The sequence below is a fragment of the Propithecus coquereli genome, unplaced genomic scaffold (genome assembly GCF_000956105.1).
Source record: "Propithecus coquereli isolate 6110/MARCELLA unplaced genomic scaffold, Pcoq_1.0 Scaffold10, whole genome shotgun sequence".
NCBI lineage: Eukaryota > Metazoa > Chordata > Mammalia > Primates > Indriidae > Propithecus > Propithecus coquereli.
The window spans coordinates 21,517,390-21,545,242 of NW_012133858.1; the positions used below are offsets into that span (position 1 = coordinate 21,517,390).

The 27,853-nt window shown below is 41.9% G+C and overlaps 1 long non-coding RNA gene across 1 annotated transcript in view; it reads right to left on the reverse strand.

The window, feature by feature from the left end:
• Positions 1-997: 997 nt before the first annotated feature.
• The window catches only part of LOC105807613, a 139,442-nt gene continuing 112,586 nt past the window's right edge, over positions 998-27,853 (reverse strand). The window contains exons 4-5 of the long non-coding RNA XR_001137339.1: positions 26,044-26,151; positions 998-3,560 (exon numbers count right to left, since the gene is read on the reverse strand). This is a non-coding gene — a long non-coding RNA (uncharacterized LOC105807613). The remainder of the gene's footprint in view (positions 3,561-26,043; positions 26,152-27,853) is intronic.

Genomic DNA, 27,853 nt, shown 5'->3' on the forward strand with positions numbered 1-27,853 from the left:
CAGTGTAATCACTAGGACAATTCTTAATACAAAGAGAGTGGGAACGTGAGTCTGAAGAGGGGAAATATCAAAGGTACTCTTTATCAAGAGTGAAACTTTGAAATCTATCTATTTAAGATTAATCACTATTCTTTTAGTTAAGCTGTTGTCATCTCTAACTTCCCCTGAGTAGAAAATAATCTACACTTCCAACTAAGTTATTCATGGTCCAATTTGTTCTCAGAATACTATAATAGGCTTTGTGAAGATAAGTTTTATAATAGGGATTTAACATAGTGAGAAGCCAAGACACAGAGGCCTTCAAACACAAAGAGTATATATGTATATAAACTGCTCAGTCTTCTCCCCCTCTTCTTCCACCCTCCCTACCCTCACTCCCAAAAGGATATTCACTCCTACTTAAAATCTAATTTTTACAAAGGATTCAGATGAAATGGCACATCAACAACTTCACAGTACAATTGGTTTAGCCACTGCAGTGTTGTTTTTCGAGTTGTTTTCAACAGAGCTGGGATAAGGGGGAAATTTTGAGCAAAGTACCACTGGAAGAAGGAATGCTGTGAAGGGTTTTAAGAAAGAGAAACATTCATAATCCTCCCTCTTGGCAGTTCTGTCTTCTTGATGACCACATTTACATACTGAGTTCACAGGCTATAACTCTCAAAGAGAATTCTACTTTCCTAGGGAAAATAAAACTTTCAGGGTGGCATTCTGGGAAAAAAAAAAAAAAAGGAAAAAGAAAGAATCGCTGATGATTTATATACATCATTTTTATTTTCCAAGCTTTTAATATTTTAAACTGTTGAAAATACATGAAGTTATTCAGACACTATAATTTTTTTTTCCCTGTAGCTCTATAAAATGCAACTTTCCACATTTACATTTTTTCTGTCATTTATACTCAGATGAGTGTATTGGCTATTTGCTTTACGAAGTAAAAAAGTACTTGGCGTGCAACAAGTTTATCTTTATTCCAGACGTTGGTTTTGTTTTAACTTTCCTAATTTTTCCATTTTAAACATTTCAAAACATACACATAAAATTTAAGTATTTAAAATACTAAAAACTCTTTACCTATTAGTGAATTTTAATAACTAGCTTTTTTCTGTACATATTACATTACTGCTGTATCTATTTTGTTTCAAGTATGCCTATCTTATTTGAATATGTGTAACAAAGTATTAGAAAGAATAAAGATGTGTGACTTATCTGTATTCAAAACTTTGATTAGAAACCCTAGAAATTATAGGAATTCTGTAACAGATACACATTTTTAACTTTTTTTAAAGAAAGGTTTTTAAAAATTGTTTTGCAATGTGTTTTTAATGATTTCTAGCACTCACACCTCCTTACTTGCTTTCTAAACTGTTTATACTGTCCCCAATAACACTCAGTGGAAAGCTGTCATTCCTGGCTAAATCCTTACTTAGGGTGGATGCTATGCCTCCGTGAGACAGGGTCAGAGGGTCAAAATCGATTTTGAAGGCCACCTGGAGAGTCCAGGCCATGAACTGACTCAAAAAATTTATATCAGAGCCAGAATGGTCCACCTCCCAGGGTCAGATCTGGCCTGACACTCCAACCGCAGGCTGGGGCATGCTAGACCGAGCTCAGAGAGAGGCCAGAGTTGTTGACCCTGCTAGCTGACCTCTTCAAACTTCAGGAGAATTTTTTTGGCAGTTACCACGGTGACTGGGTACTCTAAAAGCTTATCCTTCTTACTGAATGGAGGGAAAAAAATTAGGGAAAAAATATGTTAAAACCTACCTTGCAGAGATGCCTATCATGGTTAAAGTAAAAAAAATAAAATAAAAAAAATGAGGGAGGTGGCTATGGTCCTAAATTGTCTATGCCTTTGATATTAATTTCCCCTGCTTTCCAAAAAAAAGAGAGAAAAGAATCTGCAAGGTCTTTCAAACTGTAAAATATGACATTTGGAGCAGATAATACTTTTTTTTCTTTCTTTTTTGGCCAATAGCTGGCAACAATATGAACAATGCATCAAAATACTTTTTAAACAATGCAATTTACTTGTAAATTCTAATATCTCTCTGCTTTTCTTTGAGAATAATCAGTTTTGAAATAAGATCCATTATAAATGCTAGTCTATTAGGGGAAAATACTGTAAATAATCGTTTTTGCTTCAAAAACATGCTTGAGATTCTTTTTTCCTGAGAGAAGCATCCATTTTTGCTTGACAAGAAGTAATAAAATTAGGAGAAAAGCAAGGGGCTATTATTATTACACATTTTATGTTTCACCAAATGACAATAAAAATTTATACATTAAAAACAATAACCTAAAAGTGCTGTAAAACATGTAATATAACAAAACTACATTGAGAAGAAAAAAATGCAATATGTGCTTCATTTTAGAGCAATGAACATTAAAACTAAAAAAGCCGTAGAATATTCTCCCATATTAATATCAAATGCTATCTTGTCTTAAAGTACCACAACAATAGGAATACTTAGACATTAAAATTTAATTCCCCATGGGGCAAACTTATGCACATTATAAAACTCAGTTGATTTTTTTGGTGACAGATTGTAATACAAAATACTTTAAAATGGTTCCTATGTGTGGTTTGAAATGAGATGAGAATCATAATAATTTAGAAGTATAATATTCTTTAATCATAATAATACTTGCTTTTAAAAATACCTGAGTACTATACAATGACTTTTTGTAAAATTGAATCATTGACTTTCATTGTTGTTACTACTTTCAACCTCCTTTAATTTTCTCATCTACTTTTTACATAATCCAGGTCCTGGAAGTCTTGAAAGGACCTCCTCTGCCACACGGGTGTTGGGCGTGTGTATGTGTGTGTGTGTGTGCGTGTGTGTGCATGCAAAAGTGATCAAACATTTGTGAGGGGAGGGTGGATTTGCATTTTATTAATAAAAAGCAGTGGCTATATAACAAGACAATGTCTTTGATCTAAACATCGTTTTCCGTCTTGACTCTAAGCCAAGAAAAAAATGATAAATTACACAAATTTAATAACTGACACTCTAAAAATGAATACAAAAAGTTCAGAAGAATGTTTTAACCTAATCTGTTTGTCTTCCTGTGACCTATTTTGACCACTAAGTTCCTAGAATGGAATGGGCATAAAATCAAGTATTTGTTAATCTTAATTTTTAAAAAACAAAATATAATTCAGAAATCATTTCCTTTCTCATCTTGCACTCCAAATAGACCCTGAAAGGGAAGGTCAAGACAGAGTTTGAGATGATCTTGGCATGTGATCCAATTGCACTTTGTTAAAACACAGGTCTTTCAATTAGATAGTGTGGTGCTTGACATTTTGAAGTGGGCAACCAGGTTGGTGAGTCACTCAAACTATGATGCCAGCTCATTGTCTGTGATGACTGTCCTTCCCAGCTGGGAACTCTTAGAAAGCTTCCTTAAAGACCCAATGGCTGGCAAAGCATGAGGAACTATCCCTTGGGTTTTGAAAACAGATGACAGAAGACTTAGACTGAGGCAAGCCAGGTCAGAATCTCCTAAATCACGAGTCTTATCTTGAATGAAACTTTATTTCTAAGTTGGATCTGAAAAGGAAAAAAAAAAGTTAAAGTATAAGGCAATGGTTCATTTGCACAAAAGAAAACAATGGCAAGTCTCTTAGCTTGGTTTCCTCTGGTCAAATTTAGGCTCTTTCCCCAAAAAAGATCAAAATAATTTTTCAGTCTTTTGTATAAGCTTTTACTAAAAGGACTATGAAATAAATAGGCATTTTATTCAGTAACTCATGGACCTGGATCTTCTCTTAGGTGGAAAATTCACAAATATGTTACAAAACCACAGAATTTGGGGACTGAGAGGGACCTAAGAGAGATATTTTACATATGCAAAATCTGAAGCCAAGGAGTATGAACTGCCTTACCTACATACTATTAATTAGATGCCTCAACTAGAACCTAGATTCTGCTTGGCATTTCTAGCCTAGTACCTTCTCCACTACAATACGTGGCCTCTTTGCTAGGGTAGAGAATATTGGAAGCCCAGATCAGTAGGCATATTCACAAGCCTTAGAGACAGATCATTATAGTACCATGATATAAAATGACTGTAAAACTCATTTAAGTTACACTTCCAGAAAGCAACTTTAGGTATCACACAAGCAGAAATTCCACAAAACTATGTAGTGAAACAATAAAATAATTTGTGCTATAGGAGGCTTCAAATTTCTCAGGAACTTACATCTTACTGTAAAAGGCATATGAATATTATTTCTCCAGCTAATTATTTTTATTGATTTGCTATGGCTAATAAGCACCAACTGATTTTCTATTAGTAAGTACAGAGTCAACACTCTGCCAGTTTTGTAATTAAATAATGAGAAGCAGGTCTTTTGGTGTTAGTCTGTCTTTGCTGCCGGTGGTATGAAAGTCTGTCCACATAACCACGAGCTACATACGACAGGATGCCGGCCAGTCCAGAGAGGGCTTAATGTGGTCTTTCTTTAACATTGCCCTAATTTACTTCAGGTTTACCTTATATCTATTAGGATCCTAATTTTTAGGGTCCTAAAAATGAAGTAAAAAGAAGCCCGTAGAAAAAAGGTACAATTAATGCTGACACCCCAAACTGCCACTTGTCAACTGCATTCAGCTGTAACATTTACTCTCTATGTAGTATTTTTCCCAAAGTTCCCCCTTCTGACTTGTCATGGCATTTGAGAAAAGATCATGATTTAATTCTGAAAATTTGTCTTGGGGCCCCAAGGGAGAAAAGAGAGATAAGAATTGAAGGGAAAAGGAAAAATACCAGGTATGCTGAGGTACCCATCAATAGCTTTACAGGGAACAAAGCCGGTGTTTAGAAAGAGTTATATGTGATTAAGAGGTGAAAGCAATAGTAGTCAGGTAGTCCTTAACTCCCATCTAGAATTTCAAAGAAATGCTATATCCTTTCCATAGATTCAAGTGGGTATTAGTTAAGGGAGGCATTTTTTGGTGCTAACTACATGTTAAATTTTTGGAGTAGAAAATGAAAAACTACTTTGAGTTTGGGTGTGAAGAGCATTTGCTTGGCAACACTCAGTCAAGGCCGATGCTGAGGTCCAGCTACCTGGGTTGTACATGTGCATGTATTTTTCCATTTCTCAAAACACTTTTGCTGTCTTTCCTTGGCCTGGCAGCAGACTACTTCACCCAAAGGAGAAAGAGGTGTCAAGGGAAGCTTCCTGGTAGAAGGAAACTTTCAGATATACACATATTTTTTCATTTTAGAATCAAGGATGGGAAGCCAGTGGGCTGAGCAGAGAGAAGGGAGTAAGTTAGGAATTGAGATTAAATGCCCCAGCTCCACCTCGGAAAGGCTGTGCTTCAGGGGCAATGCCGACCCAGGAGGAGCCGGTGGCCTCGCCCGCTTCTTGGCCGGCCTTCAGACCCTCCCAGAGCTGTTCCCTCGGCACTCCACTCTAGGCACTATCCACAGGACTGTGGTTAGAAGGGCACAGCCTGGGGCCGCTTGACCAGGGGCTGCGTGCTACCAAAACACTGCCACTTGAAAGGAGGCTCACCCTTTTGGCATCCTTCAGAGGTCCCTTCAGAAATTGTTAAAGACAGAAACGTTGAAATTGAATTTTAATGATGGTCAGAAAAGAGGGGTGAGGCACCACAGCTGCTCCAGAACAGCTGCCCCAGTGGCCCCGCCCCAACTACAGGCCTGCTTCTTGGCCACCATACCCCCAGTTCGACAATAGGAAGGGAAGAGAAAGGACAGAAAGGTTTCAACTTTGAAGACTCTGGTCCTGGACATTTGAGAGTCATCCATATCTGCAAACAGAAAAAAAAAAAAAAGCAAACAAAACAAAACGAAAAATGTATGACTTCAGGGTCTCCGTCCCAGATTGCTCAAGTGAATTGTGGGTCTGAGAACATAAACTTTGTGAGGGATGAGGGGTGTGGGGTAGGTGGGAAGAATATTGAGGACCCCCTACTTCTTACATAATCGTCCATCAGGGAGAGCACAGCCGTGTAGAAGGAACCAGTTTCTCCTCTGGATCCACAATGGAATGACTGCAGTCAGATTAGTGCTCCTTTTCCTTCTTCTGCTTTCCTGGACCACATCTAAATGAGAAGCAAGCACAGGATAATGCTCTCCCACCACCAGTTAGTTTCCTAACCCTAAAACTCAAGTGCCTGAGAGTGAAACTTCACAAAAAGTTATTGCCAGCAACTAATTCAGGCTGACAAATTGTCGATAATCATGCCTTCGACATGCTGGATGGCTTTCAGGCAATAAATAAGCAGATGCAAAAAGGGCTGCCGACTGGGTGGGCAGGGTACAGGCCACAGGCTGCAGCTTTCCGGTAGTGCCCCCTACAAGGGAATGAGGGAATGAGTTCAGCGTGGGGACTGCAGGGTGCCGGCCTGCCTGCTCTAGTTCTTGCTGCCTTTCTCCCCCCTCGCTCACACAAACTGCAAGGAGGAGCTTCTCTCTTCCCTCTCCTCCAATTAACCCTTCTGGGGTACGCACGTCTATGGTCTCAAGCACCCTTGATTTACAGTCATGTCACCCAGGTTTTCTTTTGTTTAAAATCCTGGGCCCTTGGAATGTGTTGAACATCTAGTTACTTCTGTATGACTGTCTGTATCCTGTGACAGAGAAAATTATTAGGAATTAACACTCAAGATAAAAATAATATTTTTACCTGTGGATGCATTTGAAGAATGCATGCCTGTTAAATCATTTAAGGACTTAAGATAAATCTGAAAAAGGTCTCTCAAGGTGTTTGCACATTAGCACTTCTATAATCACTCCCCACTGTCCATTAACACACACACACACACACACACACACACAGAGTCACAAGAGTGCTCTTTGATTTGTGTCTCCCGTTTTAGACTCACTCTGTGTTTTAAATTTAGGAACAATTTTAAACACATACATTGATCTAATTATGCATTTACTATGTAAGATACGATTTCTTGTATGGTTTACAAACCTAGTTACCCAATCACAAGGCTTCAAATTAAATTATCAATCGCAACCCTCCTAGGAAGTTGATTTAGCTACAAAAGTTTAGGTTCAGGATTTAATTCACTCTTCCACTTTCTCCAACTTGAATTTTGATTTCTGCGTTTAAATACAACACAGCACTTGAATTAAAGGTCTTGTTGTTAAACTGGAGGCTTTTCTTATTTCTATGAACTCTATAAATGAACTGCATTGTCACATAATCAATAGGAAAAACTCAGCTGTCACAGATCCTAAGCAACCTTTTGCCACAGAAATAACATGATCTGGCATTTCTGAGTTTGAAAATATGCTGTTTGGATGACATGAAACCAGAACTACCCAGAAGGCTTTAAACTATTGTGGTCTCTAAAAACGGCTGAGGACTGACCTGCTGAGAATGACTAAGATACTTCCAACAAGACTTTCTCCTGGTTAGAGACCAGGTGTTACCTTTTTTTCTTCCGTAAACAAGTAATTTAAGAGCCAGTCTATTGGTATCTGGGATTCAAAGCTGTTTCTAAGCTCCTCTAAGTTTGTTTGCTATCATAGGGTTTATAACAGAATTTCAAATTAGGTGTTTTCTCCCCCAAACTAATGAAAAATATTATCTTGGATTTTAGAGTTGAAATCTGAAACTAAATGCCCAGCAATTTCAAAACCTGTCCTTTGAAGTTTCGGATCATCCCCATCAACATGATCAGGATTTCTGCAGTATATTAATCCTTCAGCTCAAAGGTAACTGAATGACATCTGATCATAAATAATATGAACCCATAAAATGACAGCAAGCCATTTCTGTGCCTCAGTGTCACTGTTTCTTGTACTCTCAGTTTTGTCTCTACAATCTGCCACACACAAATGCTGCCATATCACATGGGAGCAAGAGGAAGATGTATCCATATCTGTATCTCCACTTATCTATGATTTACTACTCTGCCACTCTTAACAACCTGTTTCACCAAGGACATTTTTAAAAAAATGTTACTGGGTAGATTTATCCTAAAATTTACCCCACTTGGCAGATTAGATTATATAATAAACATCTTAATTTATCTCAGAAGAATCTTGCTAAGAAGACTCATGACCTTGGCATACTATGAATCATTTATACACCAAAGGTAAAAATATTCTCTGATTCATGAGTTTGCTCTGTCAGAGAGTCAATGTATTCAATATTACAGTTACCCTTTGCCTACATGGACCCCCGTATACAAAGAAAAGTGCTGGAGGGAAAGCAGACAGTAGCAACCTAGGTGACAAAAATTCAGTTTATAACTTCAAAGCATGGATATGTACAACTGTCTTTTCTAAAACTAAGGCTGTTGGAGTCTGCATTTCCCACATCTACCGTTATTAAGATCTTCGGGCTGAACTAAGAAACACCACCTCTAATTAGTTCACTTGTCATCAGGGAACTACTGCATCAAATCAGATATTTTGCCCCTATTCAACTATGGAAGAAAATGGGACAACTTGAGCTGTTATAAAAAGTCAACATTTCAAATCAGCCTCATTTGACAGTATCTTAAAAGTGCCCAACCCAGTCAGGCTCTTTCTTGGCAACCTTGCTGTAGCCCCAAACAGGACTGTTAGCACAGTAGAGTGTATCCATTATTATAGTTCACAGGCTTCTCCATATTTGCAAATAGACATTTGGAACCTGTGTCATGCAGAAGGGACCCAAGTCCATCCAGGAACCAAGTTACTTATTTCCAAAGCAACTGTCACTGGTGGAGGTGTATGTGTGTGTGTGTGTGTGGGAGGGGGACAAGAATTAGGCACACAATAACCAGGCTGGGAGTGACAGCTCTGATGTCCAGCAAGGACAGATAACTGATGAAAAGAGTTATCTTCTTGGATACTTGATCAGTGTGTGAATTTGTCTTGTTTACCTTTACAGGAAATGACTGAATCCCATCCCAGCCTTAACACTGAAGAGTTCTGTTTTATCTTATATATATTTTTAAATATGCTCTATTAAGCTATCTTGTCTTTGATTCCCAAGATCTAAATCAGATAAGGTCAATACCGCAAATTTGAATCTATTGGGTACAATGAACACTATTCTGGTGATGGGCACACCAAAAACCCTGACTTAAGCATTATATATCTGTGTATCCCTTAATTAATATTTTGGAATTTTAAAAAAATTTTAAAATATTGTAAATTTGAGAATTTGCCTGAATTCTTAATCACATAGTACAGAGACATGATACACTGAATATAAGAGATGCACTGGACAACTCTGGTGTATATGGCTCTAATATAAGTTGTTCGTTTCTCTATATACTTGAATACTTCCTCCCACCTCCAATGCAGGACGTATTTCTCTTCCTTACCCTCTGCAATCCAACCTTAACAGTGTAGAACCGTGACTTGAAGATAACTGCTTGTTTGCAGTACTATTTATGAAATATTCTCTTTTTTTCTTTCCCTAGGCACTTACCCCAAAGGACTGAGCAATGCACTACGCCGCTACTCCACTAAGTCTAAGAGAAAAGGTGAGGGTTGCAAGAGTATCTTAGCCCTTGCAAGGGTCTAGGTGCCAGCATCTGCCTTGCTACCTAGGTCCCTGAGCTTATTCTCAGCTTAATTTTAAAAATATATCTGGATCTCCATTTATCTGTTTATATGGTCCAGGGTGTTGCCAGGAGTATTGTGCTATAAATCCCGGAATATTTTTCTCTTCTATCTAATGTTTGTCATTACACAAACCATTATTTAAAAAATTAATTTCCAAGCCTGAAAACACATCCTTACTACAGAAGTCATTATATGAGCATAACAAGCACAAAGTTCCAAGGTGGTAATTTGATTATATGTCCGAAATCCTTCCAGTTCCATGAGATCAGTGTCCAGGTGTTGCTGCACTGCAACTAAGGTCTTGGTCAGTACCAGAGGGTCTCCTGCATGAGGGAAGTTCTGCTGGGGGAACAGGTTGTCCTCCTAGACTTAAAGTCAGAGTTGGGACATTTTGTAAGGAATCAAGATACACCCATCTCTTTTTTCTTCTTCTTTTCTGTTTGCTTCTTTCCTTGACCACTAAGAAAATGTGTCTTAAAAGGTATTCTTCCACAGGTGTCTCATTAGACATGGACAAATATCAGGACTTCTTTCATAAGCAATACAAATACTTTTCGGTCTTTCTATTAGCCGGTGGAGTTCAGGAAATTTGACTTCCATCTGCCCTGCCAGTGGTTGAGGTGCAGATCAGCTGCAGCTCTGCTGAAGCAGGAATGGTGGTGGTAGGGGTCAGTACGGCTGAGATGGATTCAGATGTTAATTTACACCTGAAAAGACAGAATGTAGTCACCTGCTTGTGGGATGACTTGAGTTTCTCATGAATACTGGCATCTGTGAGTGCTTCCTTGTGAAAGTTGAAATGGAGGGGCAAGTAGACTAAAAGTTATAGGAACAGGAGGAAGAGAAGGAGCAGGGACAGCCTTGATAAATAAAACTAAATGTGTTTAGCTATCAGTTGTAAATCTATTTTCAACTTTTTCTTTTCAATGGAGTTTATAAGATATAACAGAGAGGCAGTAATTTCCACTTTACTAAGTATTTGGAGATTGTCTATGGAATCCAAACGTACAGATGTGGAAGTAAGGATGAGGAATTAGTCGCATTTTCTACCATTTGGATGTTTTGTTGTTGTTGTTGTTTGTTTTACATAGTTTGTCCGTTTAACAACTGCTACCTGCCTTGCTCAGTGGAATCCCTAGGTACCCTGTGAGTAACTAAGAAGGAAAAACCTTCTACATTCCAATACTGCCTTTAACCTCAAAGATAGTAAAGAGTTCATTCAGACACCAGGACCACACTGAGGCATTAATTAGGCTGATGAAATCCATCGAAATGTATGGATTCAGCATAATCAAGTTTCTACCACAGACTATCGTTAAGGAATACGTGAGCAGCTGGGAGAATAGAAAGTACTGTTAGAGTTAAGTCATGCATGTAATTGAGTATATTTAACATAACCATTTTAATGATCAGTGATTAAAAGTGCATCTTACTTAAATGGTATATCCTCTGCAATTTGTTCATATCAACTTGATAATGTTCTCAAAAGGAAAAAGTATGGATACAGATTTCTAAACAAGATCTTTTTTGAGTTTGGGGTAAAAAGCAGGAAAGTGAACTAGAAAGAAAAATGTGGCTTTTGCATGCAAACAGCTATACCAGTGTGCTATAAATTAATCACTCTTTGGGGCACCTTTGCTCAGTTCATGTAAAGTATTAGAAATATATAATGAGCGATTTTTTTTAATCCCTCAGAATGTATTTTTCCTCAAAGATGCTTTCTTTGGCAAGATTTTTTAAGTGTGGGGGGTACTGCTCAAATGCTGTTGCTTTTAAAAGCTTCTCTTAGGATTCTGGGAAGTTCACATTTCCCATTTTTTTTCCAACCTGTTGGGTTGGACTATCTTAGTGGAACTCACCTCTGTGAAGATAACACTGGGAAGAAGAGAAGCATCATAAGGAGAGAGGTGCATCCAGATGTGATGGACCAGGAGCACAAACAGTTCAGAAGCCCACAAAGGGGAATTAGCTGTTCAAGTCAGTGAGAGGCCTGAACCAAAAGCCCACGCGTTTAGAGGCAGACTCTGCTCTGCTCTATTCACTAGGACCTGGCCAGATAAATGGAGTCATTGTGGAGCCATGCACAAGCCTGCCCAACTCCTTTTGTTGTATTTTCTCAGCTTTTGTGCTCAAAACACGCAAATCACCGATTACTTTGCCCAGGAAAGAATCGAAAGAGAGAGGTGGATCTAGATCTACAGCTAGAAGTGTGTAAATCATACAACATCTACACATCTATGCAGGCACTATTGAAAGTGAGGGTTTAGAAGGGACGCCCAGCTCCCGAAAGTTGCTTCACAGGGCTCTTTTTATCTCTCTTCACCCCTGCCCCCACTCCTATAGAGAGACAAATCTATTCTCCCGCTCAAAATAGGGTTGAAGAGTGGCACATCTTGAATGTCTGGGAGTTGCACTGAAACTTTTATAAACCTAAGAGAGAGAGAGGATGGCACAAGTATGTTGGCACATACTATTCAACTATTCTGCCTGCTACAAACAAAACAAAAATGTTTTTTAAGGGTAAATTCATTCGATGCCTTTCTTCCACCCAGTAGCATGTCTTCTTTAGCTTGGAGGAACAGCTCTTGGGAAATCAGGTCTCTCAAGGAGCACTCCCACCCTCAGTGTACAGTCTATAAATATAGTAGAAGAGCCATGCCAGAGATAGTCAGTGCAAGAGAATCTGGAGTCTTGAAAGCATCTTTTTCTTCTGGCTATGGTGGTACTTAAATGATAATGCGGGCAATGGAGCTGGGAGATTTATATCTTTTGGAAAGTAGGGCGAGCCAGATGGTAATAGCGTCATTAACACACAAACTTGGGATGTGCAAGTGAAGCTTGAAATTGGGAAAGAGATCAGGAGAACAAAGGGGGCTGCTGTTGAAAGGCTACCCCTCTTCTGCCGGCCAAAGCTAAGAGCCCCTTGGTACTGGGGTCTGCTCCTGCTCAGAGCTGGATAATAAACGACAGCTTTCCCCCTCCCCTGTTGTGACTTAGAAAGCACCAAGAAAACTTTTGCAATAGGCAAATTCAGCACTTATTTATGTGTAACCCTTTGTAGTCTGAAGTGGCAGCAATGGGCCTTTAATCCAACTGCACTTCTACCCCCGCCCTCCCATCCTAGTTTGATAAGCCCTTGCAATTGTTGACATTTATTTTATAAAATCAAAGTGCCGCTTGTTGTACGTTTTAGACAAAAGTTCATTTTCCTCCCCTTCTGTAAATACTCTAAGTAAATATTAAAGGTTGAACAGCACTACCTTTTTCATTTTCGTGATGGGGGTTGGTGTGAAGGTGCTGACGGGGGGTTAAACTCCAGAGTTTTACTTTGGAAAGCTTTAATGTTTAAGTTAAACTCCCACTGAATAGATATACTTCAGAGACAACAGAGAAGGCATTAAGACAAGATTAACAATGGCATTAATAATAAACCGTGTTTATAATAAACACATACAAACATCTATAAACAGGCAAGGTGGTTTGAAACTAAAGAAAACGAAATGAATTACCTTTGTTCTCGCTATTAACGTAGCGTGTATATACCTATATGCCATACCTATATATACTTACATTTTATATATATATATATATCTATTTATATCTATGTGTCTATCTACCTACAGCATATGGCTTCTGGGAAGACAGCGAAGGTAACCGTCATTAAGTATTGACTGGCTTGTGTGATGCTTGTTAGCAACTAAAAGTTGACGAGTTCTAAACTAAAATCGAACGTTTTTCTTTTTCTTCTTAAAAAAAAAAAATACTAGAGCTCTTTAAAAGCCCGGAGGACTTACCCTCAAGGCATTATTCAGAGAAAAACTGAGACTGGCCGTTCGTCACAGGCAATTGTAAAGGGTTTCAAAGGGCCGATCAAACGATCGCCAGAGTAATCTACATTCAAGTCCGGATGGTGGTGTTACGGCACACACCTGCGGGGTGTTTGCTGTCCGTGCCCCTCGCCGAGCTACAAATCATCATTAAAGAGAGCTGCTTAAGCTTCTTCCCAGCTTCTAGACAAGTTACTCGGGACAGTTCACTTTGATATTGCTCCAGCTCGCAATTGACAAGCAAGCTATTTTGGAGCTCAAGCCCGAGCCCACATCCTAGTGCGCGCCGCGAAGTAAGCAGGGTGCTGGGGGCAGGGGGCGGTGAGCGATTGTGACAATCTGTTTCTTTCGCCAATTTCCTGAGCAGAGCCACCACGAAAATGTATAGGAAACCAGGTTAGAAGCAGCTGAAACTCGCCTTGAGTTTTCTGAGGGCTCTTTCGAAACTTCTTCACTTTTCTTTACAACTTTTAACCGACCCGGACTAGGGACACGCTCTCAAAACCTCAGTTTCCCTCCTTCCCTCTCTTGCGTGCCCACACTCGGGCCTCCCTTGAGTGCGAGACTGCACTTTTCTCCAGCAGGGCCGGTACTTAGTTTGAAACTTTCACTTTTGATTCATTCGTTTGAGGTTATTTCCCCCCTTTCTGTGCCGCACCTGCCCTCGCTGCTCTCACTGCCCTCACCTTGAGGAGGAAAAAATCCCGAGTTGGGTAAAAAGAAAGGGACGTGAGGGTCCGACAGCTGGAAGCAGGGAAAGGCGGAGGCTGTGTCGGTTTCTGTCAGCTGTCTGCCTGAGTGTCCGCGAACCCTCGGCAATCCATGTGCGACCCAGGGGGGAGCCGCTGGTGGGGGGAGTTAACCGGCTGCCGGTGATGCCAGGATCAACACTCGGAGCGAAGGTATCAATAGACCAATGTTTTGCTCCTACCACGAGCTTTTTCGTTTCAATCCAGAGTGGAGGTGTGTGCGTTGCGCAAGACGCACCGGCACTGTAGCCTGGGGGAAAAAGAGGGCGCTACATGCGGGAGGCGCAAATATGGAAATTAACTCATTAGGAAGGGGTGTGGTTACCGCGAAGCCCCCTCCTCCATGCTTTCCTTTCTCCCTTGCTGCCACCGTCCCGGCTTGCTAAATATGAGATTACAAACAAACAAATAAAGCAGAAGCTGACTGCGCAGCCCCAGATCAAACACGCTCCAGATAATTCGCTTCACTCAGCGCAGCGGCCAGATCTGCAGCGCAGCGTAGGCCCCTGACGCCCGCCCGTGGTTTCAGCGCCCCCTCCATGCCAGGCCCGGCTTCCGCAACTCTGAAAAGCAGGGCCCGCGGCGGCTATTCGAAGGCACAGCACGTGGCCCTGACGCCCCATTTGGTATAGGTTTTAAAACATCAGACAAACGCTTCCACCAATATGGTGACCATCTGAGGGCTTCTGCTGATCTCAGAGGTCCTCTCCTAAAGGCTGCCTGGAGAGGGTGAGGGTGGTGGCGTTCTCTTCCGGAGGAAAAAAACCCCAAACTAGAAAGTAGTGTCCTGGAGTACCTAACCAGTTTTTTTTTTCCTAGGGCGCCGCAACTCGAGTGCTGGGGTTGGCGATGGGGAGGACGCCGAGAAGACAGAGGCTGGGGCCCGGAGGGGGTCTGAGCGTTAAAGCCCGGGTTGAGATATTGTTAACCCAAGACCAGCTTACCAAGTGCGAGGGCGAGGGGGTTGGAAAACCTAGGGTGCATAATTCTGGGCCAAAATAAAATGTTTAGATGGTGGGGGGGTATGGTGGTGGAGGGAGTAAAAGAAAGAAACAAAACGCAAAATCTCTCACCCCCTACCCCTCCCCAGCTGCCCTGCCCCTATGTCCTCAAAGGCTGCCTCTGTGCCGGGCTAGGGGGAAAAATGGTACTTTTATGGTTTTCCTTCCTGCGTGGCCCGCCTCCCCGCCCCTGCTCTCTGCCTGGCGCTCCCCCAGCTGCGGGCCCCTCGGAGGAAGGCTGCCCAGTCCCCTCGTCTCCCGCTGCCTGGAGGCCACCGAGCCTCAAAGCGCGCATTGTCCAGTGGGGGCGGGAAGGCCAGCAGACCCATGGAGAAGAATAACACTGCGCCCAACTCCTGTTAGGGAAAGTTTCCCAAATGCACTCCTTGTGGTAAAATACTACTTTAAAAGGTGGTGTGTGGGGGGGGCGGTGAGTAAGTTTTGAAAATCCACTGCTTTCTCCAATTCTTCAGCCTTTCTCCGTCACTTTTTAGATCCTCAGAAAGGGAGAGAGTGGACGAGGAAGAAATTGAAAGGTGGCATTGAGGGCCGAAAATATGAACATTGCTCTAGAACGCTCAATGTGATGTTTTTAAAACGCAAGTGGGAAGGGAAAAGAAAGATGTCTCCACCCAGGTCTGGTTTGGGGACAGCTGCAAGGTCGGTGCGCAGGGGGTTGCAGGGAGAGGGGGCCCCGAGGGCGCGTGTGCAGGCGAAGCATTTCGCACCTCCTGTTTATCTTAGAAGCCGGGTGGAGGGCGGGGGAGTGGGTAGCGAATTGTTCTGCTTCCCGACAGGCAGGGGAAGTTGAATAAAATGGAGAGGCGGGCACACGCAAAAACAAAAACTGCTGTAGGCTCGGAGTCTTTCTCCTTGACCCGAATTCCAAATAATGGGGGCTCTCCATTTGCAAAGGACTCCGAAGTCTGAAGACCCCAAAGACAGCAGTCCTCCAGTGACGGCAAAAGCCGCGATAGAGACCGTTAGAAATGGGGCTTTGGGGACAAATGCAATTAATCTTTCATTCGAGCAGCGGGGACCCATTCCTTCTAAGCATTGTCGTCTGCATTTGAGGGGTCTCTGGGTTTCGTCTGCTCTTCCAGGCATTTGCAAAATAATGACTCGTGTCCCTTGCAAAACTCTGCCTGAATCAAGTATATTCCAAAGACACTGACATAGAGAATCCATTTATAAAATGAAATCAAAACAAAGTAAAACCAAAAAAGCTCCAGGCCGGTGCTCTCGGTGTCCAACAATCAAAATGAAGGAAGGGGTGCATAAGCGGTTGTGGCTATTTGGGAGTCGCGCTAATTTGGTGTGTGGACTTAATGCCTTAATGTTAAATCGGCAACGTAAAGGGCTGAAGAGCAAGCCCGATAAAAGCTCTAATTACTACTGGAAACTTTAGGTGGTTGCTAGGCTCTAAGGACCACCACCACCACAAAAAACCTCCAATAGGGGTTTGGACCGTGTATATGGGGGTGGGGGGTAGAGTTTCTACGGCGAATAGTGCCCACATCTGCTGGAACTTCCATATCTAAGCTGTTCATTTACGGGAGCCAACTTATGAAATCTCCACAATTAGATCTTCATTGTTCTTCCTCCACAACACTGTCTAGAAAGAAAAGGTCTTCTCGGTCGGGGCCAATCCAACGAAGCGTTTGACGTTATTAAATAATAAAGCGATTGTGATTTACATTGTTGTTCAGAAAAAAAGGCCAATTATCCACTGTTATGTTGCCATAAAGATCATATTAACTCGAATTAGTAATCAAACAATATGCGAGCGTTTAAAAAAGTACAGCCGAACTGGGTGACAGCCACCGCGACGTCTTTACTTTCACCAGCATACCCGCGCCGGCAGCGGGAGCGAAAGAGGCAGACGCCGCAGACCCGAAAGGAGGGAGAGAGCAGCAAAGTGGTGATTAACGATCTCCAGTGTTAATTATTCTCAATTAATCCCAAACAGTGCAAACAGTCCTGGTTCCCTGCAAGTTCCCTAGTACGGGATGCTCTGAGAATTCTGCCTTTCTGGGAGGGGTTTATAAGAAATCCGGAATTGCAACCTTCGTGCAACTGTACCTGTGAGTGAACGGGGTAGGGGTGTAGGTGTGCGCACGTGTGTGTGGTGTGTGAGGTTCACTGCCTTTCCTAGAGCCTGGCGTGCTCCCCGAGGTAGGTGCTCGGGGTGGGCAAGGCCCGCAGCATCCTTACGACCTTAGTGAATCTTGCGTCTTCTCTACTCAAATCACTCTCTCTCGCCCTGTGTTATTAGGTTTATAACTCTTTGCCCACTTAAATTTGTGCAGCCAACCAAGGAAATCTAAATAGGTTTGAGTCGCCCCTTGGGTACAGAATGGAGGCTTTAATAAGAAAGATTAATTGTGGGTGTGTACCGGTCGGGAGACGCGTTAGCTATCAAGTAGCGGTGGGCTGTGGGTTGAGGGGCGGGAGATGCCTCTCCTAGGGCTCAGACTTTAGTAGGCGCCGTAGGCATACCTAATGCGGGCCACCCAGAGACTCGTAGTAGTCACAAGCAAAGCCCTTGTGACTTTGCTTGTGCTTCACAGCACTCTTACCATCTCTACTTGGGTTATTCGGGGTTTTAAAGAATTTATCCTTTGCTTGTCCTGCACATCAAATCCTCTTGCCCCGCGCCCCGCCCCGCCAGACCCCGGGCTCCTTGTCTCCATGCGGGGCCTGGTAGGGAAGGGTTGTGATTGCTGTCCCAGGAGGTTCCGCCTTCATCCATTGAACAATGTTTAGGCCAGTGATGGAAACGTTTTGCTTCCGGGGCTAGAAAGTTAATTTTGTGGCCACGATGAAAAACGTATACAGCTACATGGTTTTTAAAAAATGAGCAAGTACGGAGCAATTTTCCTGGGCGCGATGCTTCAGCAAGTCAAGGCAGAGAGGGGAAATCAGCCAGTGGCAGGGCCGCGGGGATCTCGCCAGGCCCGGCGGTGGCACTGAGGGAACTGTCCTCGCCCGCATGGCCCTTTCCTCGCCCCTCCCTCTTTCAGCTAAAATGTTCAGATCCCAGACTAAGAAGCGGCGAAGAGGGTGGGGGCGGAGAGGAGTTGGGACGGGACCGAGGTGGGGGATAAAGAGATTGACTAGAATAGTTTCTCTAGTAGTGTCCCCTTCTTGAGTAATTCCCTTTAAAACTTGAGGCATCAACGCCTGGGCTTAAAAAAAAAAATGTAAAACGAAGTCTTCCAAGGTCCGACAGTTTGGTCCTTGCAGCAGCGGGGTGGCCCAAAAGTGATAGCATCTTTTTCCAGAGTTTTAAAACAGTTGCTGCCTTTGCTGGCCCCTTTCTTTTTCTCCACACCCCTCTTCCCAGTAAAACCAATTCAAAAGCAGACAGAACTCCACTCCACAAGATTAACGTCCGTTCATTTGCAGGATTAACCCTCTCACGCAGCATAATAAAATACTAGAGGTCCTCTTAAATTTAAATAAATACATGAAATTCGTGCTTTCTCTCCTTTCCTGTTTGATCTCTCTTAGGATGTGGAAAACAGTGTCTTGGGACCTAAGGAAACTAAGAAGGGCTTGGAGTTTTCAGATCATCTGGGGCTGTTGTGGACCCCAGATGATCTGAAAATGTATTGGGAGAGAGTGGAGAGACCAGCTTACTTTTAATATCTATAGCTATACATTTTGGTTTGGAACTCATGATTAAAAATCTATTTGTTCCTCCCAGGGCTCCACAGATTTCAACGTTGGTCATAGGAGCCACAAAATGTTCATTAAAGGAACCTAACCAAGGCTACTGTATGGCCACTTTGTGAACTCAGAACTCTGGATGGGGGGAAAAGTATGAAAGTGTGAGTTGATGTCACGCTGGCTGTCAGTGTGTGGTCTATTGTGGAGAATGGTGCTTTTTGACTGAACAGAGGGAGCCCCCCTCCCCCCTTCCCCAGCTCTACTGCACCTGCACTGGATGAGGGAGTCCCTGCCATTCAGCCCATCGCAGATTGTTCAAACAGAAGACATCTCTGACAGCACTCAATTCATTACATTTCTTCCTGCTTTTCAAACCAACACACACACACAAAATGAGTATTGCCAGCCAGTGACAGCCAAAAAAAAATCTTAAAATACTTTATATGCAGCTAATTTGGAAGCTCATACAACTAACCATGAAATATTTTGTATCCTTAACTTGTAAGGCTTCCTATGTGGGGGGGAATTACCTGATTTTTCTAATTGACAACATATCTCTGTAGTTTATATGGGAATGTTTGGTAGAAAGACACTGCAGCATGGGGCAGGGAGAAGTTTCAATGGGAATAAAAGCAGAAATGTGCAAGAGAGAAAAACCTCTGATTTATCTTATCAGATGGGCCTGCTTGATATGCATTCATAATTTATGCCAGGGAACAAGCTTGCTACAGAGGTGGGGTACCCAAGAACCAGGAGTAGGCACCAAAGGAAGCAAGATTGGATAGTAAGGGAAGCATTGAGGCTGAAGTGTGAGTTAAACATTTAAATCAATATCTTAACAACAGTCTTCCCCCCATATGCTCAAGTTTATTTTGCCATCTTGGATTCCAACACATTTTTGCACCATTCCACAAAGCTGATGAGAGTGTTTAGAAAGCTGATGAGAGAGTGTTAGTCTAGTTTAACAGAAGTTGGGGTAAACAAACTCTCACAGGGAAACTTGATTTTAAGATAGTTTCCTTGGAGGTGGAAGGAAGGAGAAACAGAGAAAGGGAGGAGGAACTTGAGAAGGAGAAGACAGGTTTGCCACTTAGTATTCCAGACTGATTAAACTGTAATGTTATGCAATAACCCAGATTTGAGCTGTTAAGTGTGATAGTCAAATCGACCTGGATGTGAGCTGATACTAAACTGACTGCATGCAAAATATTGGCTAATTCTTGCTAAATCGTTACTCTCTGAGATCCTGGACCAATATCAGAACATAAGGCCTAACTTCCAGGATCCTTCCCACTGGAAGGGCGTTCAATGAATTAAATTGATTTGAGGGTTGGAAAGAAAACTTGGGAAGTGCATCTTCTGGAAAAGCCAAGGCACTTTCCATCAAAACAGTAATTTTATCCCACTTACATTTCACTGACCAAATGTCTTTCTTCTTATCTACAATTTAAATCAGTTTAAAGAAGTTCTCTTAGCAATACTTGATTCTATAAAGATTATTAAAAGCTATACAAATTATTAGGAATGGGAGGGAAGAGAAAATAGAAATGGCATAGCAATGGTAAGTCAGGAGCAACCGTCCTAACCATTGGGCAATATCAGAACCAGAAAATTCTTCTAAGTTCAGTTCTTAAATCACTGCTGAAACTTACGGGTGACCAAATGAAGCTACAGTTACTTTGTAAAGGCTTTGTGTAATTTGTTACACGTCTAAAAACAAAACAAACAGAAGCACAACAAAAACAAGTCACTCAGATCGTGTAACAAATTTAAGCCAGCAAATCAAATAACTTAAAAAAGTATATGAAGAAGGGAGCTCAAGTGACCAGGGATGTATGTGTGACTATATACCTAGTGAAGATTGTGGCCCATGTGTGTGTGGTTATGTTTCGGGGAATGAGGAGCCTCAGCGGCCCCCCAAACTGGCTATGGGGAGTGGTAATGGAGCCTGGCTGCACTGGCCTCGCCCCGCCAGTGCTCACATTGCCCTTTCTGGAACACTCAAACGAATCATTTCATCCCCGAGGCCCTGCAGGCCCTGACGTCACGAGGTGGGGGTGGGGGTGCAGTCCCGCTTCTGGCCTGGCCGCCAGCGATAAGAACCCTCGGGAAGAATTCACCGCTCCTTTTAATACAGTAATTATTTTTCTGCCTTCTAGGGTGGGGGCTGCTACTACCCGGAATGCCAGGACCCCTCCCTTCAGGAAGATACCCAGGGATGGCAAGTTTGCAAGATAACTTCCTAGGCAAAGCTTAAACCAGAAAAAGCACTGTAAAAGTAAGAAGGGTGGTGTGAACAAGGCCAGTTTCACTGCCCAGAGCTAGGAAGGAGAGAAAGGACCGGGGTTTCTGTATCGGTCTCTGTAGTCTACCATGAGAACTGCTTCCCTTCCCTACCACCTAATTGTGCTGGACAGTAAGAAAAGCCATAGTTATCAATTAAGCCTGTTTTGTGTCAGGTGCTTTGTATTCATCTTCTTCGAGATAACTATACTTTTATCCCTATTTTACACATCTGAAAGTGAAGGGTCTGCATCTTCCCATTGCTACCTGCTCTCCTCCCAGAGGGGCCCAATATTTCGGGGATCCCAAATTGCTCCCGTTACTTCCCACAGCCACGTCAATCCGCGGCCTCTGATCAGGAATGACTAAGAGAGATCACTTAATGCTGAGGCTTGGCCACAAACAGGGACGAGCAACCCCTTAAAAGTAAAGAACTAGGATGAGAGGCAAGAGGAAGGCAGGATTTGGGTCGACAATCTCTGATGTGGGAAGTTTGAAGCTTGGAAACCATCTCCGGGGTCGCGAGGTCAACGTGGAGAAGGCTGGGGCCGGGGTGCAGGAGGCAGAGGACTCTGGAGCGGCGAGGGCCCCCACAGCTCAGCAGATTTTCTAGACTTGCCCGACGCGGGACAGTGCAGGGCTGACGGACAGGGAGAGCGGCCCTCTGGGCAGAGCCCGGGCAGAGCGAACTCAAGCCCCACGCAGCACCTTCCTGGGGAGCCCTGTAGGGGCTGTGGCCAGGGCCACGGTGACGTCAGGTCCCCCGGCGGGGTGCCTGTGGGCTTCGGCCTGGATGTGCCGGCGCCACTGGGCGCTGCGCTGCCGCTGCCGCTCCCTGGGGCAGCCGGCGGGAGGCCGGCGCGCCCACAGCCCCGCGGTGTCCCGCACCGAAGCCGGGAGAACGAGGCAAATCATAGTTCAAAGCGCTGAAATCTATGTAAAACAGTGCACACTTCATTCTGTACATGCGGGCAGACGAGGGTAATAAAACGAATGACTTTTCGGAGCTTCTAAATCACCTGACACTTCTTTTCAAAGTAGAACAAGCATCTCAAGTTCAAACGCCTAGAAACAGCAACTGTCTTTGAGTCCCGAAGAGAGAGGACGTCCTATTTGCTTTGGGAGAGAAACTGAGCATAGCGCTTAAGGAATTAGAAATATCACCATTATACCGAAATATAAAAATTCATCTGAACCTGCAATACAGAAAGAGAGCTTTCTGCCATGAAAAACTTATCTTAATACTCCACCCTTCCAAAGAGAAGTCTCCTTGGTCAGAATAAGAAAGTCAAGTCCATTATTTTTTAAAGGCCACAGAAGCAAAATACACAAACTGAAAACAATAATTGTAAAACTGGACAGCATCGTCAGAAGGAAGAGAGGAAGTTATAAGTCTCCCTTGGTGGTATCAGATGTCAGGCGTCCAGGAAAGTTTTAAATAGAAAATAACTATGAAAGATACTAAACCAATTCTCTGGTTTGGGCAACTTCCCTGTCTTTGGAAAGCTCCTTCCACGGTGTCTTACTCTGTAAGTCCGGAGGCTGTGTCCCTTTGGACTTTACCCATATTGTCACAGTTAAGGTCAGAGTTTCCCCCCTTCTTCCTTCTTTAAGGGGTTCACCTTATAGACCACGTCCCTAGGGAAATCCACCCAGCCCTCTTCCAACTTAGGCCAAAACAAGAAAGCAAAGAAATAAATCAACCCCTTTTCCCAACCCCATCTTTGGCCTGAAAGGCAGCCTTAGCTCTGAGAGCAAGGAAACGTAGCAAAAAAAAAAAAAAAAAAAAAAAAAGAGAGAGAGAGAGAGAGAGAGAATGAAATGCAAATTATATTAAGGCAATAATGCAGAGGGGGGTTGGGGATTGTGAACTCAAGTCTTTGCTAAAGTTCATGGCAAACGAAACTCCTTCCACAAAGAAAAATATGAGGACCTGTTTTCAAAAATTCTCCAAGAGCAAGAAATAAAGGAGGGGGCAGATAAAAAGCTCTCTTAATTATAACAAATAAATAAATAAATAAGCAGTGCCAATCAGCAGGCGATCAAACCATAGTCAAACTTCAATCTCAGAGCAGTTAGCTATAAACTGCTAGCAGTTGAAAAGTAAACCTTGTGCACACAAAGGCACTGTTTAATTTTCTTCTTGTAATCGTTCTAAATGAAGACCCCATCATGATGCAGTTAAGCGGTATTTCTTGTCCCCCTGAGGCGCACTGATCAGTTCTTTTTAATGTGAGAAAACTGGCAGCTCAAAACCCGTCAATGGAGCTCCCACAACAAAAGTTCTGAAAAGCTGAATGAATTGGGTTTGTAATTACTGCTTCCCACCCCCCCTTCACAGCTTATCTCTTATTCATTCAATGTATATTATTGTCAAGGAATCTTACCCTCAAAATCATTCCCTTACCATTTTACCTAGGGCCACAGAGGAACTTATGACACGGCAGAAATGGAACATTCGCTCCCCCACTGCACCTAGTAGTGTTCAGACCAATAGATGGGGAGGGAGGGAGGGACTACAATGTACCCCAATTTACTCTGAGACTGCTAGAACTAAGAGTACTCAGCCTATGGAGCCATCCACTTTAAAGCCTGAATATTATTAGCAAACAGGAATGTGTATCCTGTCTAAATTCAGGGCCTTCAGAGTCTCTGAAACCCTGTGACATCTCTACTTAGAAAAGACAAAGGTTATAAATAAACACTGTTCCCTTTCTCCCCAAATTTTAAGTCCCTAAAAGAATTTACCAGACATTATGTGAAAATTAAGATAAATTATTATGTTCTTGGTTTTTTTTTCTTTTAAACCAAAAATAATCAATGAAACAGAAAAGACTATGATCCACTCCACCCGCCCCCCCCAAACAGCCCAGGAAAAGGTTTTATGAAAAAGTCAGCTTTAGAATGCCAGGGCTCCTTGTGTATTTCAATCCAGGGTGTTGCTGATGGAGAAGATTCTCCTGAGATTTTCCTACTGTAAGAATGTGTCGGTTTCTAGAAATAAGTACAGCTATTACAACCAAATCTACTAGCAGTCTAAATAATTAATTGAAGTGTTGCTCTTTGACCCTTGAAAAGTCCAGTAGGGACACGTTTATAGTAATAATACCTCCGAATGAGCCCTTGTCAAATATTCATTTAGTGGTTAATGTGAGCCATTTTCCCCTGGGACGGTCTGTAATACCAGCTTCCCAGCATTGGCAAGAAACCTTGCTAATCTACTACAGCTCAGCAAAATATTTTAACGCTCTTTATTTAAAGTATGGGGGGGGCGGGTTCGGGAGAGAAAAAAATTGCAGAGAGAACAAACTATAATCTCATCCTTTTGCACATTTCTATTCTGTGTATAAGGTTAACAAAACATTTAAATTCACTCCCTTTGACTGGAAATTGCGTGGTTTCATTGAGCAGAATAATATCCCGAGGAAACAACTAAACACTCAACAACTATCTTCAGCACCATAAGATAACCACCTCTGGGCAAGTTTGTGGATTTACTCCCCTTCTTGAAAATCATATTATTATTTTTTGGTTAGTCAAATGTATTAAAATATTATATGTTTAATATTAATCTAGCCACAAAATTACATATTTTGGGGACCTATTTAACCCAATCAAATGAATGCTGCCTTGTAATATGCATCATTTTCCTCAGATGCAGCTTATCAAAAGCATTTATATTTGCAAACAAAATAATTTGGCTTCTATTTCCAACTATTTAGTTTAGAGACATGGAGGGATGGGAGGGGGCGACGGTTTCCCTTGCTTTATGCAGACAGTGACAATTACTCACAGCTAGTTCAACTTCCCAAAATATTGTGTTCTCTTTCCTCTTGCAAAATATTTGAACCTGAGCATTTTGCAAAGGTTACTTTTTAGTCTGATTCTGTGGGTTCTTTTTTTTTTTTTTTTAAATGGGAGGTTAGTGCAGTGCGATTACTCTAAATCCCTATACATATTTCTAATATATCTCTATTTTTCAAATATATACATTCTATAATAGCTGATTGACTCAAATTCCGGGAATATCCTCCTCACTCCCCCAGCATAATCATTTGGATCTTTATTCAAAGTTTCTTTTATTCGTATGTGTGAGCAAGAACTGGCGAATGTGCTCATTACCACGTGAATAATCCGTATATGCATTACAATGGCTGGCCAGGCCAGGGGAAATTCTTTTAGAGTCTCTGCATTAATTAAGGGGGAAAATGCCTCGCTTAGAATTGGTAACTGGAATAATAATTGTCCATTCCCAGTATAATGTTACCCTAAAGATAAGGATAAAAAAGTAATAAATAATAAAAACCAATACATACCTAAAATAAAGCAATCCAGAAGAAATGAAAAGTACAAGAATATGAGATATCCAGTTCAGCCCAGAACTAACATTAGCAACACCATGAGAAAGAAATACTTTCTTGGAAAGGAGAAGATGGAAACCAAAAGGATGAACTAACTTAGTGGCTGCAGCGGGTACTTTACTCAAGGGCGGAAGGCGCTGCCGGAATTCCAACTTCTCCAAAGTTGTAGCAAGTTGATACCACAAGCTCTTGAAATTGGGTAGCAAACCCGTACTCTCAAGAATGCCCGACTCTTGGTTCCTGGTCCCCTTGGGTAGGGGAAGATGAGCGAAGCAAGTAGTAAATAAAGAAGAAAAGTCCCTGACTAAGTCACAGGTTCTCCGGCTGCCCCAAAGCGCGGGGCGGTTGTGATGCAGAAGCATCGCTAATTCAAAGACCAAGGCGATTCCCCAACTTTTCCGCTCCCACTGAGGACAACTATAGCCTTTCTTTACCTTTCCTAGGGCAAAAGAAAACAACAAATCCAATCTTGTTTCCCCACCCCTTTCCCCTCCCCCCACTTCTCTACTACTGTAGTAAAACATTGTTAACAGATCAAAAGCATAATCATCTCCAAATGTGATTAGACCGGACAAAGTAAAATATCTACCTCAGAGTTGATTGTTTTCTTCTTTAATATGGCTGTTGCCTGGCTTCTGTTTTGCTTGTTATCAGCTGCAGAGATTATCCGATTTGGGGCTACAGGCTTGGACCCGCGCTGCCAATTTAAGAAATGGAATTCGGGGAGGGAGGGAGAGAGAGGGAAAAAAGAAAATAAATAATAAAAAAAAAAACTATGTCCGTGATAAGTCGGGGAGTTTTGCAAGACGTTCTTTGCTTTCCCTTGCCCCTAAACAGGAAAATGTAGAGGAGAAAGTTTATGAAGTCAAGGAACAAAGAAAGCAAACCACTTGTTTCCTCTCAGACAATAGCAGGGCCAGAGTAATCCAAACACCCACCCAGCAGATGAACACTTTGCATGTCTAGTTTGCAATTATTCTGATACAAGAAGCATCATTTTCCCCTATAACCAGGTTTCAAAGGACCATTGTGCTGTGAAGAAAATGCAAACAAAACCAGCCATCCTGGTTCTGATTTGGCTCAATACCCCATCTGCTAACTACATGAAAAATTTCAGAATTGAATCCTTTCTGGCAACAAGTGGCATAAATCAGTTTAAGTCCCCATCCTGCTTATTCATGCTGCCTAGAAAAAGAGGGGGTGGATTTACAATATATGTATCTAGTTTCTATTTTAGAAATGACAGAAGCATTTCAATTTTTCCAGGGTACTTATTAATATCATCCAGCCATTTCTTTTTTGTAGTTAATGTTAGCACATGACGCTGGACTAGTAATACCGAGGTTTTTGGTATTTTGCTTTCTTGGCTGAGCACAGTATTATAATTCCATGGGAAGTTATGTACAATCACAGTGTTATCCGAATAAATGAAAGACTCAAGCATAATTTCAGTGTCCATATTTCAAAAATTTATTTATCTCAAACTGTGCATAATGGAGTAAAAACTTAAGTTGAAAATGTACCTGTTATAAGGATGATATTAGTTCAAATATATACATGGATTCTCGGCAGACTGATTCAAATAATACAGAGCCGAATCTTTTAAAATACAACTACGGAAAATAAGGGAGGGAAACCTTAAAATATCACAATAAATTTACAGAAATATTACAAACCATAAGAAAATATTTCAAACACAGTAATTTCATGTTGTTTTTTTATCTGAACAAAATGGGAAGTTGGGATTGAACAAAAGCTATTATAAATTACCAACGATGTCAACCTGCATGGCCATTTTTGCTTTTAACAGTAAGTTAAAAAATTTAGTACAATCTAAAACTTTTGCCCTTTTAAACAAGACCACAGAGATGGTTTGCCAGTACTTATTCTAATTTTTTCCTTTTGTACAATTTTAAACAATTAAAATGTCCAAATCTGAATAATTTTCTTCTTTCCACGTTTGCAACTGTCCCAAATTTCAGCTGCACAATCAAAATGCAGCAAGAAGCCTCTCCTTGAAAAATATTGGCAAATTCTCAGCTTATAAACAATGGACATTTTGATTGCCATGTTTATCTCGATAAATACTGTACAAAAGTTGCTTGCAAATATTAAAACATTTTTTTCGTCGCTTGGAGACTAGCTCTAAATATTATTGGTAAAGACTTTTGCAAACTTCCTGCAAAGCTCCTACCGTACCACTAGAACTTTTAAAAAGTTTTGCGTAGCTTTCTTTCCTCCAGATCTATACAAGGTCCATTCCCCCTCCCTCCCCAACCCACCCCCGGTTTACTCTGTACAAAAATAGTCCCCCAAAAAGAAGTCCAGGATCTCTCTCATAAAAGTTTTCTTGTCGGCATGGCGGGTTTTGCGTGACTGTGGATGGGATTGGTGTTCTC